Raw genomic sequence first — 19,669 nt, forward strand, 5'->3', positions numbered from 1 at the left:
TTTAATTAGATTCCTTCTAAAGAGATTTCATTCTCTGGAGTTTCACTAATTAAAATAAGTAGTTAGACAATTAGCTTCTTGGCAGCAAAAACTACTTCTTATTTATCTCTGAATCCCCAATGCCCAGGATAGCACCTAGCATAAATATTGTGCTCAATCAAGATTATTACATGTATATTTCTTGAATGAAGGTGACAAAAGATCTATTACAAATCTAAGTAATTTATTAATTGAGTCTAGAAAGGATTTATGGTAACTGACAAAAATTCATTTAATAAGAGATAACATCAAATACTGAAATCATTGCAAGAGTAAATCAGAAATAGAGCAATGAAATGATGGTATGGAGCTTATAAACAAATTTGTCTCACTTTTAACAGGTAGATAAGATGTCTCTGCACACAGTTTGTGTACTTCCAGTTTAATAAAAGCACTACTGTTTTAAACTATGATGAAGCAAATATTCCAATATTCCAAATTCTTCACATTATGCCAACCCTAGAACATAATTTCTAGTATTTGATGTCTTCTATTTTTAGAAAGCTATTTCTCAATGACCACTTTACATAAATTGTGTACTTGTTAATTACAATTATTACCACAGAATTTTTTCTTAGCTTATGATAGAATTAAAATAGCCTTTTAAGTCTTAAAAACATTATCAAGAAAAGCTCAATTATGTAAACACAGCTAATAATACCCCATGTTCATCCTGGCGGGCATCGTGCGGAGTTTCCAATAACTGTGAGTACCTTTTATGAAATATGAGAAACTTTGTTCATTTGCCGTTTAGAGGCAAGTCCCTTAGCTTCCTACATCAATTGTTTTTTGATTATTCTTTCATGTGGAACCTTTTCCAGCAAGCTCTCCATTTAAAACCTTGTAAACAAATAGGGCTTCTTTCTTGGCCCTTATTCTTTAAATTTTAATTAAAATGCTTCATATTTCATCACAGAAATGTTTTCTGCTCTAACATCTTAGCCTCATTATTAGTTATAGTTTGGTTAGATTTTTAAATAGAACTCACATTTTTCTCAGTGTTTCAGACAGGAAGAAAGAGTACCACATGACGTACCTGTCAGCCTGTCCCAGGAAAGAATTTTTAATTGAACATCTATCTCTTCTCTAGCTAATCCAGATAACCTATGAGGCAAGTATATGTGAGTTGCAAAATAAATTAAGGTGCTGTGTTCTACTTTCTTGTCCTGAGAAAAATGTTCCCAAATGGACTGAGTTCCTTGGCTATATCCCCATATTCACCATTGCAGATTTTATTGGTACCTTACCATCCCTGCAGTGCTTTCCATTTATAAATAAATGCTTTTCCTTTACTTATGGGAAGACTCAAGCTTCATAAACAGGCCTGAAACTCTGCTGTGGTTCTCCCTGAAGAATCGTAGGAGATGCCAAGATGGAGAACAGCGGCTGCTGTGCAGTGTTCATGTCCTCCTTCATTCGTGTAATTGTGGCATCTCATAAAGTGCAAACAAATGCCACCATTATGGCTGCCGGAAGCCCTGCCGCTCAGCCTGCTCACTACGCTGCTGCCACTCAAGGAGGAGGAACATGCTGAGGGCATTGGAATAGTTAAGTGGCATCGAGAGGAACGTGCTGATGGCATAAACTGGAAAATTGGGGCTAAAGGTGAAACCGCGTCTTACAAATGTCTTCCCTCAAAAAGCACGATCTTATTTTAGGAATGTATGGTCCATGGAGGGCTTTATCATAAATTGGTTTGAATGAGCCAATCGGCTTCTGAGGGTTCTCGTTTTCCAGTGAGCATGGTGTCTTGCTGCTTCACTAGTCCAGCACGATTCAGAAGTATTATGGTCTAGTTACTGAGGAGACCTTTGCTTTGGATCGATTGTCAGTGTTCTCTAAAATGGTTTCACTTGAGCCACTGCACTTTGGTATAGTCCTGTAGGGTTTTTTTCCTGGGGTCCATGATCCCCTAGGAAACCATTGCTTTCGATAGATTCTCAGAAGAGTTTGTGACCCTTCCAAATAGCACTGACCCAGCGTCTGTGTCATTTTTGGAAACCCTATACATGTTTGCAATCTTGGGAGAAAACGAACACAATATAGAACACAAAAAGATGAACGTATTACCAACAAACCTTCACATATCCATGCTATCTAAATCGCCCTTTCTGAGCACAAAGACTTGTGAAAGCACAGGGTGGGGCCCAGGCACGGAGAGAATGGTCTTATTGACATCTGAAAGCAGGGATATTCATGTAGCCTAATAGAAAACATAAAAAAGAAATTCTGTGAGAAAGAAGGCTGCACTTTCTCCTAATAAGCTTAAGAGGAATTTGTATGTCCCAGAAAAAAAAGGCCTGAATTTGGCTCACAGATTTGGTACCAGGTGGCCAATGCTAAAGATTTTTATTTTTTGTCTTTGATTTGTTTGTTTTAACATGTGCTCTGAGGAAAAAGAAAAAGAATTGATGGGAGAAAGCTTTAAATCACATTCTGTTCTTTCATGAAAGTGGGCAATTCAAACAATTTCTGTCGATTTCTGAGTAGATGTTCACAGTAATTTGTACATTCGAGTCAAGGCTAAGCTTCATTGAACACCAGATCCTCAGCCCCATAAGAATATATAGAACATTCCAGCAAATATTTCTTAAGCTCTTATGTCTCTGGCTCACACACTTGTGAAGACTCACCTGTACCTCAGATTTGCCTTATATAAACAGCAGGAAAGGTCATTTCTGAGAGCTGTTTTTACAGAAAAACTTATTTGGAAAAAACTAAGAGCTAATGATGCCGCTGTCCTTGCAACACTGATGCTGTCAACAGCGTGCAGTACATGTGCTTTACACGTCGAGTCAGGTAGTCTCTTGATGGAAAATGGCACCTTGTCTTCCATTAAGTGAACATATTTCAGAAGACATCTGAGTGCTCTCAACAAAACAGAGCAAACTCAGGGGCCGGCCGGGTGGCGCAGCAGTTAAGTTTGCACTTTCCGCTTCTGCAGCCCAGGGTTCGCTGGTTCGGATCCCGGGTGTGGACATGGCACCACTTGGCACGCCACGCTGTGGCAGGCGTCCCACATATAAAGTAGAGGAAGATAGGCATGGATGTTAGCCCAGGGCCAGTCTTCCTCAGCAAAAAGAGGAGGATTGGCAGCAGATGCTAGCTCAGGGCTAATCTTCCTCAAAAAAAAAAAACCAGAGCAAACTCAGAAAATACAGAGCTTTTTCACTGGACTTGGGGCATTACTTCAATTGCCTCAACAGTTTACCAGGGTAGAAATATCATGTTCTTTAAAGTTGAGATAAATAAATTGTGCTGCTTAAGGAGAAAGTATGATATGCTTCACTCTAAGTAGTCTTTTCTGTCTCATTATAAGCTAGACTAAATCTAAAACCCTGAAACTACAGATTTATGTGTGCTTCTTGCTGAAAATAATATTGAAATGTGAAAATGAAGCCTCCCACCAGGTCTGTGGGAAGATAGGTTTGAGACTGGCTTCGGTAGCAGAGAAAGTTCATTTATTGCTCAATATGGACTAAGCACCATAAGAACCGACCATGAGACTGGATTGAGTTTGTGTTCCAGGGTGATGTCCTGGTGGGAGGAATGTGGTAATAATGATTGTTCTGCTCTAACGACTTTATTTTAGGGTAAGATTCTAGCTTCCTTTATATCGTCACTCAAAACTCCAAAAAAAAAAAACCCCATAAATGATTTCCAATCCCGAGTTTACTTGCTTTCGCTACTGGTCATTAAATACCTATAGGATCAAATGTCTGGGTCTTGTGCTGGGATCTCGAGTTCCTGTCACAGCAGCTGAACTGAAAGGATATCTGTGGTAGGAAGATTAATGCCCCCCACCCAGAGATGCCCACTTCCTAATCTTCAGAACCTGTCAACATGTTACCTTACATGGCAAAAGAGACTTTGCAGGTGTGATTGACTTATGGATCTTAAAATGGGGAGATCATCCTGGATTATCTTTGTAGGTCCAGTCGAATTACATGGGTCCTTAAAAGTGGAAAAGGGAGACAGAAGAGGAGAGGCAGAGGGCTGTGCTACGAGGACTCAATCCACTCTTGCTGGCTTTGGGGATGGAGGAGCGGGGCCATGAGCCAAGGAATGCAGGTGGTCTCCGGAAGGCAGGAAAGGAATGGATTCTCCCCTAAGGCCTCCAGGAAGGAAGGCAGCCCTGCCCACACGTTGGTTTTTGGTCAGACTTCTGACCTACAGAACTAAAGAGTAATACGTTTATGTTGTTTGAGGCCACTAAGTTTGTGGTAATTTGTTACCACAAACAATAGGAAACTAATCGCACGTCCAACAACTTGTTTTACCAGATTCACAAGAAAAGGACTGTGCTAATGGGAACTTGCCACTCTTAGTGCACAAATTGCCTGAGGAGTTTTAAGGCAGAAAGGCATATTTTGGTTCTCATGTCTGAGATTCCTTTATAACTTTCTTGTGACCAAGCATCAGGGTGCTAAAATCTTTCTTCCGCCCTCATAGGGCATTCCTTCCTGGCAACGTCTTAAAGATCATAAAGTCCGATGTGCTTTCAGAGTGCTTCTGAGTTCAACCAGAGAGTCAGTTCTTGAAATCATACAGCAGCCTGTAAAGTGGACAGAAGAGGTTAAGTGAGCATGTACAGTTTTATTTCCTCACCATTAGCAACTTATAATCAAAGAAACAGTGAGCTTTCTAGAAGCTCATATTTTTCCTTAAAGATTTTGTGCTGCATTAGTAAGACTGACAACCCAAGCCAAGGGCCTAGTTATATTTTCCAGGGTTCCTGTGACCATTTACATTTTCTGGAAAAGCATTTTCTTTTTGACATGGTTATTAGTTCTTTTTCTTCTAATAAAATATTTCTTCTAATAAAATATTTCAGGAATAAAAAGACATAAAATAATAAAATAATTTTCAGATAGCAAGCACCAGATTAAAGATTAAAAACATTACAAATACCGTTGAAGTTCACTGTGGACCGTCCTTGATCGTATTTCCTCTTCTGCGCATTCTGGAGGAAATATAATAGGCTGAACTGGACATTTATCATTTGCATGCATGTCTTTTTACTTCTGTTATATTTATCACATGTATGTATATATAAGCAGGCTTCGCTTCATACGGTGTTGGGACATAAACATGGATGTACAAGCTGAAACCATTCAAGGCAATATTAATAATGGTAAAAATGACAATTGTTCCCTAATCTTTAAGAATTTTTGTCAAAATATTTAAAAACCTTCTTATGGTCAGTAATGAATGTATAAGAAAAGAAAAAATTAATAAGACTGAGATTTATTTAGTGTGCCGTAATTTAAAGCATTAGAAACATTGCACATTTAGGTGTTTTACTTATTTTCGAGAAACCCTTTCTAGTCATACTCCTTTCTAAGTTCAGATCAGCTTCCAATATGTTATTCTTTGTTCTTTCGATGTCATGAAATATCTCTGTGATTTCCTTTAATGTGAAGTTTTGCGCCAGTGTCACTTCCTCTGGGACATCTTTATTCCTTTTTTGTCACAACCGCTTTCCTCGTTTGAGTAGATAAGTCTGCTTCACTAGGCCCCTCTGACTGCATCGCCAGTGTCTCAAACAGTGGCATCCTCAGCTATTTCTTCTATAATTCCATTTATGTTCAATTCAAATTTCCCTTCCAGCATTATCACTCTTCATTTCCTTGATGTACTTTCAGCTTTGTTGGCCAAATCTCTCTTTCTAGTGTCCATTTCCATAAAATTTGGCATAGGTTTATCACTGGGAAATAAGGAAGCTGCACAAATACATGCTTTACTGTCAGCGTGTGAAAAGAAGAACAGACGTGCAGTGACCAGTCACCAACTGACTTTGAAAGAAGTGACACAATAGGTCAAAGGTCACGATGCACATCCGTTATTTATGTAGTATTTGTGGACAGGAGAGCCAGCAATGAAACTGGAACACTGTGCATCTACATAATGAAGTTTGTTAATTATGCAACTACTTACATTTAATATAACGTGGTAACTGAAATTTGAATAATGTCAGGAGTTAACTAAGCCCTAGTAACTGAAATTTGTGCATATCAGAACTATGCAGAGCAGAGACTGCCTGTGTGTGTGTTTCGCATATTTTAAACTTTAAGTAAATACCATCATATAATACATATCCTTTCACAAACTTGCATTTTTTTATTCAATATTATGTTTCTGAGAGTTATTTATATTGATGTATGCAACATTAGTAGCAGTTCATTACTTTTTTCTGTTTCATGATTTTCCGTTCACATGACTATAGTACAAGTCATTTATATATTCTTTTATGAAAATTTAGATTGTTTCCAGTTTTTTATTATTGCAAATATTACTCCTCTGAGAATTCATTTACTGTTCTGTGTAGTTATAAGCAATTTTCTCTAAGGTAACTACATCTAGGAGCGGAATTACATGGTTTTTAACCTTGTTAGATATTTCCAAATCATTTTACCAATTTACGCTCCCAAGTAAGTTTCTAAAAGTGTTTTGGCTTGACTTGTTCCATAACAATGAGTACTGACAAGTTTAATTTTATCAATTTGATCATATTAACTGATAAAGATAAGCTTATTTAATTTATATTTTCCTGATTAATGGTGAGATTGAACATATTTTCATGTTTCTTCAAATATTAATTACCTGTTTATATCTTTGACAGTTATATTGATATATATGGATTTATATGGACCAGATATAATAGTTTATGACTTGTGTACCTTGCAGTTATCATCCCCTTTCTCCGTCTCCTCTTTTCATTTGGACCATGACACATTGTGATGCACAGGAGATTTTAATTTGAATATGGTAGATATAGTAGAATTTATCAATTTTCCTTTTTTATTTTATGTTTTGTGTCATGAAAGTATTCTCTTTTGGGGCCAGCCCGGTGGTGCAGGGGTTAAGTGCGCACATTCCACTTCGGCAGCCCAGGGTTCGCCAGTTCAGATCCCGGGTGCAGACATGGCACTGCTTGGCAAGCCATGCTGTGGTAGGTGTCCCACATATAAAGTAGAGGAAGATAGGCACGGATGTTACCTCAGGGCCAGTCTTCCTCAGCAAAAAGAGGAGGATTGGCAGCAGATGTTAGCTCAGGGCTAATCTTCCTCAAAAAAAAGTCTTCTCTTTTGTGCTCCATGCCATAAAGACAATGTCTTTTTTTCTTGAAAAGTTTTAACTATTTTTCTATGTTTAGATCATTAGTGTATATGGAACTCATTTTTTGATGTGGTACAAGGTAAGGATCCACTTTCTTATTTTTGACATATGAACAACCAAATTTTCTATCATCATTCATGGGGAAAAAAACTATCCTTCCTCCACTGACTTGCAAGGCCACGACTATCATACATCAAGTTACTTTTTCAGTTAGACTATTTTTTAGAGCAGTTTTACTTTCACAGCAAAATAAGCAGAAGTTACAGAGAGTTCCCATATCCCCCCTGCCCTGACACATACGCTGTCTCCCCCGTTATCAACAAATATGAAGTGTTTATACATACAAGGGTCTCTCTTGGGACTCTCTGTCTTGCTCCCTTGTCACATTGCCAGTGCTGCACAAATCTCCTACTGTATTGATACATCTTTACAAATGTGACTTGATCTCTGATAGAGTGAGTCTCCCCACAGTGTTGATTTTTAGTAAAGTTCTCAAAGTTTCTAGCTAAAATTCAGGTACATCTTCCTATTGCAAACAGTATCTTTTAATGGATTACATTTTCTATCTATTGCCGGTGTATAGAAATGCAATTTTTAATAGTTTTCATGAGATATAATTCACATACCATCTAATTCACCTATTTAAAATGTACAAATCAATGGTTCTGTTTTTTGAAATACACAGTATATATAATTATATATGTTACGTTTCTGAGATTCATTCAAGTTGTGCATAGTTATTTATTATTGTGTGTAGTCCATTTAGTTTGATTACTGTAGAGTATTCTTTTGTATAAATAATCACTATTCATTTATCTGTTTTCCAGTTTTTGGCTATTACTAATTATGCTCTTTATTTCTATAATTTCCTTTTAGTTCATTTTAAATCTGCCCAACTTTTTAGACAGTATCTTATTCCTATGTTTTCAATTTCTTCTTATCCGTCTTATAAGCATTTTACATGTATCTGTTTTATATCTTATTTATAATTATTTCATTATCTTGAGAGTCTAGGGGTTTTCTTCTGACACTTTTCCAAATGACTTATTTCCTCTTTTGTTCTGTAATTTTTTGTTACCCTTTGGTTTATTCTTTGCACTGTGCAATCTCTGGGATGAGCATCGTCTGAGGTTGATGCTGCTCTGTCCTGAGAAGATTTGAGTTTGCTTCTGCCAGCTGGTTTGACACATAATCTGGGTCAAGTTTGTGCTCATTGCTTGGCTTGGGATTTCCTGGGCACTCAAATAATATGAGTTCAACCTGTAAACCTATATGAGGACAGGCCTGTGGTTATGAATTTTCAGGAGGGAGTTTTTATGCTTATTCTATATCCTGGCCATGATGGACTCATCACCATTTCCTATGGCTAGGAGACAGATGTGTGTCTTGGCCCCACCTGTCATTGAAGATATAGCCATGAGGGATCTCAGCTGCGTGCAGCAGCTAGATTCCAACCCTCCACGCAGTGGGCGCCCAACACATGTCCCTGTCCCAGGAAGGCTGACCCTCTCACTTTCCAAGATAAGGATATGTCCCCAGGGAAGTGCCAGCTCACCACTCTGATGTTTAGCCCTCTCTCCCTTTATCCATTAGGATCTTGCTTACTTTCTCAAGTGCTCAGCTGTGCGTTAAAAGCACAGTTGTTATATTTTACTCAGCATTTACAGGAATTGTTTCAGAGATTTGCAGAACCCTTAGTCTATCATAATATCAGAAATGGAAGGTGGTAATATCTTCTTTAAAGAACTGAAGGCTATTTTCTGAATAATAACAAAACACAAACCCCCATAACTGAATTCACAGTTGCCTAGTGAAGTGTGTCACATTAATAGTAAATAGGAGTATAAAACATTCATACTGATCACTCCCATTTAGTTATCAAGAATTAATTAAGCTTTTATTTTCTTTTGCGGGTTTCCAAGTTTCTGATATCTAACTTCCAAAGGTAAAAGTAATATCATCTTTAACTATCAGACTATCATTAGCAACTCTTCTAGCATTATACATAATACGCCAACAATATCCTTGTGCGTACTTCATGGATATGTAGAGCATATCTATAGGAAACATTCCTGGAAGAGAAATTTCAGAGTTAAGGTTAAGAGATATTGTAATTTTCTAAGGTTTTTACAAAACGTCCTTGAAAAAATCATTCTAGTTTAGCCTTTCCTCAGTAAACCAAAACAATGCCTGTTTTCTCTTAGCCTCGCCAATCGAGTGTCCTGTCATACCTCTCTTTAACCTCCTGAGAAGGGGAAAACCGCATCTCATTATAGTTTAAATTTGCTTTGCTCTTCTTATGCTTGAGCGATGAGTATTACCCCCAGTTAAATGAACAAATAGCTGATAATCTGCAAGTTTTCACAAAGATGAAAATATGTGCTCTAGATTCAATTCAGGAAAAGCTTGTGAAATGCACTTTTCTTTTTTTCCACTCCCACACCACATGCTGACAAAAGAAACTCACTCTCAAACTGACCTTATCAAGGAAGAGAGGTTTCGGTGTGTTGGTTTCAAGGATTTGGCTCTATGCAGAATAAATAGTGGAACTGAGCTATCACTAAAGCCCTAAGTAAGCAGACCATGTGCTGTCAACAGTGAATGCCCAATATACCCACAATGCAGGAACTTAAACAGAGAGAGGTGTTAACTTTCATTATATTTAAATAAGTAGAGAATGTTGTGCTCACAGCACACTCCTTAAAAATCTACTAGGTACTAACCTCACTCCACCCCATTCTTCCAAAAATGGCTGCCACGGATCCAGGCATCGCATGGATATGGAGAAGCAACATCCAGCAGAAAAGAAATTATTACTTCATTTTATCTCTATGTTTGAAGGAAAAAGAAACACTTTCTCAAAAATTACTAAAGGGACCTCCCCTTATGTATTGTTGACTAGAATTGAATTATTGAATCATGTGCCAATCCCCAAGTCAATCAGTTATTGATATGAAGAACAGAATTTCCCAAATCGCCTTAGATTAATCTCTTTGTACCCATGGCTTATAGGCTCTGCAGTAAAGGAAAACGTGAGAAGGGCTGCTGGTCAGGTACACAAATACTACCTGATGCAGAAGGCATATATGTTTGATGGCATTATTTGTAATAAAGTTAAGTAACATCATGAATAAAATGGACCTATGTGGTTCATTTTCAGCTGCAAAATGAAGGACCACGATCTTGGAAACAAAATAGTGTTAGCTGATACAGCTCAGTAGTAGGAAATTAACTATGGTTTGGTTGGCTTTTTTTTTGCGGGGGGGGGAAGATTAGCCCTGAGCTAACATCTGCCTCCAGTCCTCCTCTTTTTTTGCTGAGGAATATTGGCGCTGAGCTAACATCCATGCCCGTCTTCTACTTTTTATGTGGGATGCCTGCCACAGCATGGCTTGATAAGCTGTGCATAGGTCCGCACCTGGGATCTGAACTGGTGAACCCCGGGCTTCCAAAGCAAAAAGAGCAAACTTTTCCACTGCGCCACAAGGCTGGCCCCAACCACAGGTTAGTTTTTGAGCCATATATATGATAATACTCAGAAGTATATAAAATAATGCAATGCTCCTGAATGATTGCAATGCTGAGTTCTCTGCACGAATTATTTCATTTTCTCTCAGCTGGTATTAAAGGTCCTCATTTGGAACTCAATTCGCATTTATGAGAAGATGGGCTCTGAATTCCAAACAACAAATTCACAAGTGAAAATTTGCAACAGAACCCATTCACCAGCTGAAGAATGCCCAATAATACTACATGAATTTTAAACTTCAACATGAATTTTAAAAAGAAAGAGAAGCAAGTAAATATGAAAGAAGCCCACCTCCTTTGAAACAGTCTTCGCAATGAGTTTAAGAATGGAATATAGTTTCCTTTCACATGAACGGCAATAACGACAACAAAACTTTGCAAGTAGGTAACTGAGAAAGAGCGTTTGATGAATGAAATACTATCATTCTTTATTGTGGAGTAATTTACTAGACATCTGGCAGAGATCCCAATCACCATTTCACCATAACGTTGGTCAAGTTTGCTAAATCTACACATGAAACTCTTCTGATAAAATAGAAAACCCTAGCCAAGCAGGATAGCTCTGCTCCTCCCCAAATGTTACCAAAAAGTAGGAGCAGCGATCTCCCACAACTCCTCTTTCCACGGGTCACCCACTGCCCCTTGTGGGTAAGAAAATCAAGGACAGTTCTGAAACCTATTAGTGAAACACTTTAGAATTCTCAACGGAGGCCCTAATTAGTGAAAGAAAAGCTCCAGGTTAAAAGAAAGCAAACACTCTGGTGGAACCAACCTGGAGTTGTCGGCCGACTGCAGACTGGCGCTGTGCTGGAATGAGGGCAGACCACAGTCAAAAGCCTGCTGTCGTAATTGAAGGAAGCCCAACTGGGAGAGGTTTGAGTAAAGAAAATTAGGGAAAGTTTTATTTTTATGTGAAGTTATTATGAGAAGAATGTTAGGACAAAATATTATCTGTCATTATTGTTGTTGAGCCCCGTGACCCTGCCCTTGAGTTTTTACAGCATGGGTAGCATTATTTTTCTGGAGAGTAAATACTTTATTTGTAACAGCGTTCCCCAAGGCTGTTTGAACAGGTCCAATGGAAAATTCCTGCCCATTAGCATAAAGGAAATCCACAATTTTACCCCCTTAATTTATAAAACATCTGATAGTATTTACTTTTTTAAAAATAGATGCAAATAGCAGCCGTGTCCTTTATGATTAAAAAGCTTTAATTGAATTTTTAGTGTACCAAATGTGTAAGTGCTGATGTACTCTGTGCTCAGCTGGCTCCCCTGATTTCTTTTTTTGAGGAAGATTGGCCCTGACCTAATATCTGTTGCCAATCTTCCTCTTTTTTTTTTCTCCCTAAAGCCCCAGTACAAAGTTGCATATCCTAGTTGTAGGTTATTCTAGTTCTATGTGGGATGCCACCACAGCATGGCTTGGTAAGTGGTGTGTAGGTCCACACCCAGGATCTGAACCAGCGAACCCCGGGCTGCTGAAGTGGAGCACACAAACTTAACCACACAGCCACGGCCCCCAGACAGCCCCCAGGCTCCCCTAATTTCTTGAGGCTTCTTTTGTGTTGCATTCAACATTCAACTCCGCAAACAGAAGAAAGAGCTCTCCCGGAGCAAAAGTGACTCAATGGACTCCTCTCATAAACCCAAGGACGCGGGAGCACCCCCTGGTAAGGAACATCTGAATCAGGAGGGCATTCCTGAGACCCAGGGTCACAGAGCATGTGCCTCCTTACTGCTCCTGTTCTGTGCAAATGGTCTCAGACTAGATGTCCACGTGATTTTGAACTTGCACACTATTTAGCATCACTTCATTTGTAACCAGCGTGCTAACCTGGAAACATCAGGACCCCGTTCCATTTCCCTTAAACATCCGCAGATCCAGCACACGCCTCTTTCATCCTCACGTGGGTGTCTCACTTCGGAGGCAGAGACTTCTGCATATATTTTGCCTTAATGCTGTAGGAAAATTGATTTTTTTTCAGGATTTGTATCCAGAATATACAGAGATTAATAAGCAGCTTTCAAAAATGAAAGTTTCCAGGTGAGAGATTTCAACACTATGTGTAGATTTGCTGGATTAGGAGCCATATTTTCAGTATTTGAGGACCTTAAATTCTAATCCTTTCCAATTCACCAACTCACTTTATCCAAAAACATGGTATCAGAGCCGAATAAAAGGGGCTGTGTGCTTCTGATTGCAAGCTTCGCTTACAGCTACATTTATGAGAAAGGTTTTTTGAAGCCAGGAAAATTGACGAGCCCTGTGACTGAGCTGTGCAGTTCTATTTACTCTTGGCTCCAAGTGTTGTGAAAAGCACACACCTCTGTGATGTTTGAATTAAGACGTCCAGTCTCTTGCACCTGCCTACGTATCTCCAAACCTCCCTCAGAGGAACCCAGTGGGTTCGCCTCTTCCTAAGGAAGAGTCTGTTACACTGAGGACCTCTGACCTCCACCTGGAGATGGCGCTGACCGTGACACCTGTGTCAGCCCCACCAGCCCCAGAGCCGGATTTGTGATGCTTGAACTATTCTGATGGCTTTGGCATGACCTTCCTGAGGATGCCACTTCCCATTGAGGCTGCCCATTGCTGTCTCTCAACTTCAGAGTCACCCAGAGGCTCCAGTGAAGCCAACTCCTGCCCGTGATCACTCTTTAGCAGTGCTCACATGGAGCCGTGTACGTCCAGTTTATCTGGGAAAAGCGGTTGAAGAGAGGCAGATGTGGAGAGATGAAAAAGAACAGTAGAATCACCAGAATTCACACAGAAACTATTTGCTTAAAGAGAATGTCTTTTTCTGATTATAGAAGTCGTATACGCCCATTGTAAAAATTTGGGGAAATACAGAGAAATGGGAAAGAAGAAAAAGGTTACCATAACCATCCTACCGAAACATTTTGGTGTGTTTGTAGTAGGAAATTTCTGGTTGTCAAGTAAGAACGTATCTTTTCCCTAATCACACAGCTTTTAAATAATCTTAAATCCTAAATTATAGCATTTAGATGAAAGATTTCTAAGAAGGGGAGTATTTGTGGAATGTCGTTCTTTCTCTTTCTTCAATGGATCTGTCCAATTATTCAGGTTTCTTGAGTAAAAGATCCCAAGGATAGAGCATCCTCCCTTCAAAAAGTCTCAAAAGAGGAAAGTCTTATTCATTTTTGGGTTCAAAGAGAAATATTCAGGAAGGGTATTTCCTCAAACGCAATTCATCCATCATGCATTGTAATGATGCCTAGACGCAGAACACAAGATCTCTTGATAGATGGTCAGAATAAATTACGCTGGCAATGTTAGTTCAGCACAGTCCTGCCATGAACCCACTATCTACATTCTCATCTGCCTACGGTTGTCCAACTTGGTCCCGGAGACATATAAAAGGAAAATGAACATTTTTCCTAAACAATTAGATCCTTTCAAAAATCTATCCATATATTAGGAAACTAACTTCTGTTATCTCAGTTCATTTGGTAAACAAAGAAACTACATTTTAGTAAAGATTTCAAAGTGAAACAGATATAATGGAGGTGGTAAAAATTCTTTATATTTACTTGGAATTGTTAAAATGTTTTCATCTCTATTATATAAAAAGGATGCTATGTTAAAAATCAATAGCAACTAAATAGATATATAAAAAGACTTTTACGATATGAATTAAAATGGAATCTTAGGTAGGTTCCACAAACTATAAAACTTGGCTAAACTCTGTTTTGTACACGTATTTTAGTTTTAGAATCTAAACTAGAGCTAGAATCTAAGTAGTATCTAACTAGTAACCCATGTGTGGTTAGAATCTATTTAGATTCTAAAACCATTGCGACACTGCTTGGTAAGAAAAGCATTGTCAAGGATTTCCCCTCTAGAGGTTAATGGGAAATGCCCATCTACGTTAGAACGACTTAGAAACTGACAGTGGTAGCGTTTACTCTAGTGAGTGACGTAATTGTAATCCATTTAACCCCCTTCCATATATCCACCCTATTTGTGAAAAACGTTGCTTCAGAACAGGTAAAAGAAGGCCTGGTCAAAAGGAGGTTGGCTACCCACCACAATTCTAATGGCCCAAGCTTTCCTGTTTTTGTGAAAGGCAGTGATCAACATTTTTAATCTTCCTATGTAAGATTTCATGGGACACAAATGCTTCCTGTTAAAACTCACTGCAAGATAGAAAGTGAAAAGCATTCGAAGATGCACACAGATCCTGAGGACTCTCTCAGAGTGTCCCAGGACTTCTGGATGCTCCCTGGAGACTGTTTTTCATCATATTGTGAAAAAAAAACCCATGATTGGTACCTGCAATTTCTGACACCAATCTCACATCTAATCTCAGTGGCTTTGTGAATATCTACAGGAGTCTCAAGGCCTAATTGCAACTGCGGCTTACTATTGATTTATTGAGCTATGAGTACCAGGTACTTTATGAGGACTCTGCAAATATGGGCTGATGATTAGAGTGCTCAAGTTCCCATAATTTGTTAATGTCAATTTATTTATTTGTAATATTTATGGTTTAAGATAGAATCGAATGATTATCTGTGCTAGGGGGCAGAAAATTCGTTTCTAAAGGATGACAGTAAATATAAACATATTATTAGTTGAATTTTCAAGAACATATTCAAGAACCAAGTTCTAGCAGCTAAGGAAAAAAAATCACGCAATGAACTAGAATCATGTGAAACAAGGAACAAAATGGAAAATGAGGGTACATGAGGGTTTGAGGAACTGAAGTTGTATTTGAGGCTACATTGAGCATTCAGGGTACACTGGAGAAGAAGGCTGAGGCATCTTTTACTCAGGAGAGAAAGTGGCCATGATCAATAGCCACTGTCATCCAGGAGCAACCTCCACAATGGTTTCCAGCCCAGACCTTTGTCACATGGATGTGCGCCACATACTTTCATTTGTGGCACAAAGAGAGTTTGACTCTCACTATGAAACATCAGATACTGTCAGAGGCTGGGCTTGCATCTGACAAAAGTTTTGTTTGTTTGTTTAGCTAATTTTCCTGAACTGAAAAGTTGTTGGGGAAAATGGGTCACAGTGTCCTTTTCCTCTAAATTGGTCCAGAGCTCTCAGAAATGGGAAAACCAGTGAACTCAAGGTCTCTTGCGACCATAGGCTTTATGAAATCACTATTTGAAATCTTTAGCATTGTTTTGGTGGCAAGCGTCTGCCCCTGTCTTGGCTGTCCTCTTGGCCCTCCCTCGAGCCTAGTGCCACCTGCAAGAATTGAGCTGTGAATATTCCTTGATATAAGCATGTCAGTGCATGTATTAACCTTTTACCGGAGTGAAATAATTTTCCAAAGAATTCTTGGGGTCTGTTCTTTAGCATGGCATTCATATTCCTCCTTTGTGTGGCTCCAGATAACCCCCAGCCTTCCTTTCTAGCTTCCTCAGAGTGTACCTTTCAGCATCACACTAGGAATTCCTGATTTTGGGGGACCTAGGACCAAGGCCATCCAGTGTCCGTCCAACAGATCTCCAGCTTTCCCACTCAAGGACATGGAATATTGCTTCCTCTTCTTGCCTCCTGAAATCTTACTGATTCTTCAGTTCCTAATTTGATGTCCCTTATTCAGAGTATTCTTTACTTACTTCTCTGAACAACCAAAAACCAGAGTATATCACTTCACCTTTAACTGTCATGTAATTGATGCTTCTGTTACAACAATTACTATTAATTATGTTATGATTAGTAGTCTATCTGTCCATTCCCCACACGGGATTATACATGTCTTGGAGGCAGGGGCCACTTTCATTTTTCTTTAACCTTCACCAGCATGCTAAAACAAGGAAATGAAAATTCTGTACCCTGTACTGGGCACACGTTCACAATTATGACCTGCTTTTCAAAAATTTTTTACTGTTGCCTTTTACCAAAACAAAGAAAAGCAAGAGCAATTCATCTTATTCTTATCTAGTCTCAGATTCACTACATTTTCAAGTTTACTATATGTCTATGTGGAGTAGGCAGGCATATTTTCCCAAAAACATATAAGAAGGGGAGAGTATAAGCTATGATTTGTGAAGATAAATGACTAAACTTTTGAATTTTTACTATTATATTCTCACTCTACTGGTGAATCATCTTGCCTAAGAATTCATGTTATTTTTCATCAAGAAATACTTGTTAAAGGCATTTAGCTAATTTTATTCACTTACTGTTTTTTACTTGGAGGGACTAAGTGATTAAAGGAGGGAGTTTTATGACTGTGTACGCCACAGTTTCAGTAAAACAGTATTTTTTTTCCTTCGATGTATTTATTATCTGCCTTAAAACCATGGAATCTGGCTTAAGATAAAGCAGCTATATTTTCCTTTTTTACAATAAACACCTTTAATTACCTTTCTTCAAACTACTTTTTTGAAACACACAATGTGTTTGTCTCCTGAGGTGAGCGTGAAAAAGAAGCCCAGCAGGACTGAAGTCTGCCATAATTAGAGAAAAACTGGAAAGGTCAAATTCTAGAAAGAGGTAAATCTCAAGCAACCCCTGGGAACAGGTGCCACTCTGCACTGAGACTGTCAATCATTGAATTGGTTGTTGGGTAATTTCTTGTATTTCTTCTTCTCAGTCTTGTGCCCATGTGAAGCAGGAAATGCATCAGACCTTCAATTAGCACCTGTTTTATTTCTCTGCCTTCTGTGGACTGTTGAGTGGATTTCTAACAATAAAGCCAGAATAAAAATAATGCCAAGATGATTGGGACAAGGAGTTTGAGAATCAAGACAGGAGGGCTTTCTTTTTGGACTTCGTCTCCCACCTGTCAACTCAATGAAGTTTATCAAATACACACAAAATACCTATTATGCACCAGCAAGTCAGCTAGGTATTAGGGACACAAAAGAACAATAAGACATGCTCTCTGCCCTAAAGGGGCTTATTGTTTAGAAAGAAGACACAGTCTTGTAAGTAAGTAAAACAAACCGTGAGCTGCTGGTATGCTGGAAGTATATACAGGGCTCCCCAAGGAGACGATGGGCAATCTGTCTCAGTAGGGAGGCATCAGAGACTGTTTTCTAGAAGTGGTTCCCCACAACGCCGAGTTCTGAAAGATGAGAGGGGTTTCCAGGAGGCCATAGGTGGAGGGAACACCTGACTTGTTAAGAATCGAAAGCCTCATTTTCGTTCAACTGAACAAATATTGTTGAGCATCCCTACATGCTAGTGAGTGAGCTAGCCCCTGGGGACACAATGGTGAGCTGGAAAGTCACTGTGTGCATTCAGAGCTTAGAGTAGAAAATACAGACAGGAGAACAGGCCAGTGCCCATGGTGCAGGAATGTGGCTGCTCACACGAAGATACCTCACTCAAACCTGACAAGTCAGGACAATCTTCCCCAAAGACCCAAGTGATTGTCCCAAAGCTGTACAGTCAGGGCTGGAGGATGGGGTCAGAGTGGGGAAAGGAATCAGACATTGCACACCTGCTCTAGCTTTTTCCTTGTTCTGTTGTCACAAGAGGCACACTTCACTTCCCCTATCTCCTTTGTGGGTGGGAAGGGTCAGCATGGAAGAAGAGAACATTGTGGCCGCTCCATAGCACTCTGATGGTGCTTCCCGTTGCTCTCTCTCCCCCATGCCCCACCCCATTCCTGCAACATCACCCTTGCTATTCCCTTCCCTTCCCACTTGAAGTGCCTCTGCCCCATTCTGATCCAAGTATTACATGTAAACTGGTTGTGAGTGTTCCTTAAATCAGGGCTTCATGATGACAACAAAGGAATTTTTACAAATGATGGACCACATACTCTAAACAAGAACTAGACATATAACTAACTGTATCCAGTTATCTACAGGACTCTGTAAAGGATATCCAATGTTGCTTCTTCCTACGGATTGAGTACTAAACTTAGGGACCATGGCTGTGGGAATATTTGGGTCCTGTTGGCATACCCCATGTTGTTTCTACCTAGGCCATTCTAGCATATCCATTTTTTTCCCCTTGAGCTCTTATACCTCCTCTCAGAGCTTTTAGTCTTTTTTCATGCACTCTGCAAATAGCTGTCTAATTCTCTCATCTCCCTAACCTGAGCCCCTGCGTCTGAAGTCTCTTGCAGCTACACTCTCTGCCAAACCATCAGTGTTATGGAAACAATGATGGGAACAGAACTTTGGAAGCCCTGTTGTCAGCAAGAGCTTCTTCATGCTTGAAATCTGAACTTAAAACAGATTCCCCTCAAGTGGGGCCCCATGACAACTGCTCATGCAGCATCATTAAATATCCCACAGGTGGACATAGACTAAGACAATTGTGTCCAGTCACTTCTTTGGGTTTCACTTGTAGCATCCTCATCCCTGCCATCATCATCATCCCACAACACTGCTGCAATGACTCTTGTAAGGATCTTAGAAAGCTGGCACAAGTTGTTCCCAGTTAAATCTCAGCTCCACAGTTCCTCTGGAATTACCCATTCCCAATATCCCCATTTCCCTACCCAGAGGTGGAGAGAGGAGACAAAAGTCTCTTGAGTAGTGCAGAAAATACATCATAAACTTGGGAATCATCAACGTGAACCATGATCAGTAGGGAGAGAGACACTGTGACTAAGTTTTACTGGATTTTAATGGAATAATTTTAACCCAGAAAACATGCTCATGTGTTCCAGATTGATTGATACATTTTATGCAGTTCATTGGTCATACTTAAATTAGTTTAAATATTCATCTGTTGTTTTGTTATGATGAATCTCTGTTTCTTTTTATTTCTCTTTCCCCTTGAGTGTTTCCTCTAGTCTGATTGGAAGATGTCTGCCTGAATTTGTAAAGAAATGCCCAGTGACCTTCTTGGTAACAGCGCTCCCAGGCTGCCCAAGGTTAGGGAGGATGAGGCATAAACAACTCTTCATTTCGTACTGTGAAATGCGTACACAACTGCACTGTCTTTCTTCAGTGAAATGCCTTGGTAGACTCAGTAGCTGCCAGCTTAGAGGTTCAGTTTTCTGATTTGTGGCAAATGAAATCACTCGAGAAAGTTG

General features: G+C 39.3%; 1 protein-coding gene and 1 long non-coding RNA gene across 2 annotated transcripts in view; one reads left to right on the forward strand and one right to left on the reverse strand.

The window, feature by feature from the left end:
• Positions 1 to 19,669, forward strand: part of CNTNAP2 (contactin associated protein 2) — a 1,870,188-nt gene that overhangs the window by 1,555,027 nt on the left and 295,492 nt on the right. The window lies entirely within an intron of this gene.
• LOC139045861 (uncharacterized) lies at positions 214 to 11,583 on the reverse strand. Its single transcript, XR_011505040.1, has 3 exons — positions 9,882 to 11,583; positions 4,951 to 5,002; positions 214 to 4,594 (listed from the first exon to the last, which is right to left on the reverse strand). It is a non-coding gene; the product is annotated as an uncharacterized lncRNA (long non-coding RNA).

Source organism: Equus asinus, chromosome 1 (assembly GCF_041296235.1).
Source record: "Equus asinus isolate D_3611 breed Donkey chromosome 1, EquAss-T2T_v2, whole genome shotgun sequence".
Lineage (NCBI taxonomy): Eukaryota > Metazoa > Chordata > Mammalia > Perissodactyla > Equidae > Equus > Equus asinus.